Genomic DNA, 2,565 nt, shown 5'->3' with positions numbered 1-2,565 from the left:
GGGGGGCACGCTGACGAAAAGAGGGGCTGCCGCGTGGAAAATCGGCAGCGCAGATTTTTCGACGAACAGGGGCTGGACGCTGGACTGGGCCAGGCAGGAAAATTCGTCAGGGGGCACGCTGACGAAAAGAGGGGCTGCCGCGTGGAAAATCGGCAGCGCAGATTTTTCGACGAACATTCGTCAGGGGGGCACGCTGACGAAAAGAGGGGCTGCCGCGTGGAAAATCGGCAGCGCAGATTTTTCGACGAACATTCGTCAGGGGGGCACGCTGAGGAAAACAGGGGCTGCCGCGTGGAAAATCGGCAGCGCAGATTTTTCGACGAACAGGGGCTGGATGCTGGACCGGCCGGGCCAGGCAGGAAAATTCGTCAGGGGGGCACGCTGACGAAAAGAGGGGCTGCCGCGTGGAAAATCGGCAGCGCAGATTTTTCGACGAACAGGGGCTGGACTGGCCGGGCCAGGCAGGAAAATTCGTCAGGGGGGCACGCTGACGAAAAGAGGGGCTGCCGCGTGGAAAATCGGCAGCGCAGATTTTTCGACGAACAGGGGCTGGACGCTGGACTGGGCCAGGCAGGAAAATTCGTCAGGGGGGCACGCTGACGAAAACAGGGGCTGCCGCGTGGAATGGCAGCCTACACGCAGATGCGAATTCGGCAGCGCACGATGGCTTGAGCAGGTCATGGGTTCGACTTGGCGCGATCTGAAACCTGGACGAGGGACTGTCGACGCTGGACGAGCCAGCGCGGTGGCCTGTCGTGCCCCGTTCAGGGGGGGCCTGCCGCGGAGACAGCCCTCGCGGGCTCGACAGCGCAGGCCAGCGTCCCCGACGTCGCTGGCCGCGGCAGGCGAGCTGCCGGGGTTCCCGCATTCCTACAAGAAAACGTCGTGCTTTCCACATGAAACCAATCCAGTAAAATCAGCCATATTTTTATGAGGCTGCCCACTGAATTTGGGGTCATTCCGGGCCGGTTCCTAGTTTTGCGGATTTACTCGATTTCTAATGGTAGGAAAATTAAAACAAATACTTCCCGACCTCGAAAAATTCTGGGAAAATTAATGAAGGTGGATTGGATTTTTGCCAACCTCTGTGCAAAATTTCAGCTCAAAATACCAAGAAATGAATTTTTTAGAGGGGGGGTGACAGCTGGGACCTAGTAGTGTCTCCCCCTGCCAGAGCTGCAATGACACTTATTGCTCTTTAGGGAGCCACCAGGCCGGCGCCCCTCAAAGACCACACGCGCGCGCGCGCCCGCCCGCGCTGGGCGCTGGGGCGCTGGGGCCTGAGGGCCTGGGGCCCTTGGGGGCCCTTGGGCGCTTGGGCGCGCGCGCGCGGCCCCCGCAGCCATGCCGCGCTGCGCGACGCGCGGACAGCCCCTGCTGGCTTGCTCTCTCGCCCGCGGGGGGGCTGCCTTCGGGCCCTGGCCCCCCGCGTTCTGGCCTGCCCCCTGCGTGGGAGAGGCTAGGCGCTGCAGGGGCCAGCCCGACGTCGCTGGCCGCGGCAGGCGACAGCCCGACATCGCTGGCCGCGGCAGGGGCCAGCCCGACGTCGCTGGCCGCGGCAGGCGACAGCCCCTGCTGGCTTGCTCTCTCGCCCGCGGGGGGGCTGCCTTCGGGCCCTGGCCCCCCGCGTTCTGGCCTGCCCCCCGCGTGGGAGAGGCTAGGCGCTGCAGGGGCCAGCCCGACGTCGCTGGCCGCGGCAGGCGACAGCCCCTGCTGGCTTGCTCTCTCGCCCGCGGGGGGGCTGCCTTCGGGCCCTGGCCCCCCGCGCTCTGGCCTGCCCCCCGCGTGGGAGAGGCTAGGCGCTGCAGGGGCCAGCCCGACGTCGCTGGCCGCGGCAGGCGAGCCGCCGGGGTTCCCGCATTCCTACAACAAAACGTCGTGCTTTCCACATGAAATCAATCCAGTAAAATCAGCCATATTTTTATGAGGCTGCCCACTGAATTTGGGGTCATTCCGAGCCGGTTCCTATTTTTTCCGATTTCCTCGATTTTTAATGGTAGGAAAATAAAAAAAAATACTTCCCGACCTCGAAAAATTCTGGAAAAATTAATAAAGTTGGATTGGATTTTTGCCAACCTCTGTGCAAAATTTCAGCTCAAAATACCAAGAAATGAATTTTTTAGAGGGGGGGTGACAGCTGGGACCTAGTAGTGTCTCCCCCTGCCAGAGCTTCAATGACACTTATTGCTCTTTAGGGGGGTGCCCCCTGACTGGCCATGGGGCGCGCTGGCCTGGCGCCCATAGGCCTGCCGCGGGGGATATGTGGGCTGTTGCTAAACTCGGACTAAGGTGGGGGGCCTCATGGCCCGAAGTATTGCCGGCATCGATGACCCGTTTTCCGGCCGGCGACGACCCGATTCCGGCCACCGTCTTCGGGACCCGCTCCAAGCCGTCGGGCGCGTTGGGGCTGCTTATCCGCGGCGTGGGCGTGGCATTCATTTGCCGTGCTTGTGCCAAGGTGCTGGCAGCTGCTGCGCGGCTGTCTGCTTGCCGCGACGTCACGGCGGCGGTGGCCGCTGCCCCTGCTCGCAAGTCGGAGGCCTGGCCGACGTGGCTGGTGCGGAC

The sequence above is a fragment of the Populus nigra genome, chromosome 2 (genome assembly GCF_951802175.1).
Source record: "Populus nigra chromosome 2, ddPopNigr1.1, whole genome shotgun sequence".
Taxonomy (NCBI): Eukaryota; Viridiplantae; Streptophyta; class Magnoliopsida; order Malpighiales; family Salicaceae; genus Populus; species Populus nigra.
Note: the sequence above shows the minus strand (reverse complement) of the source record.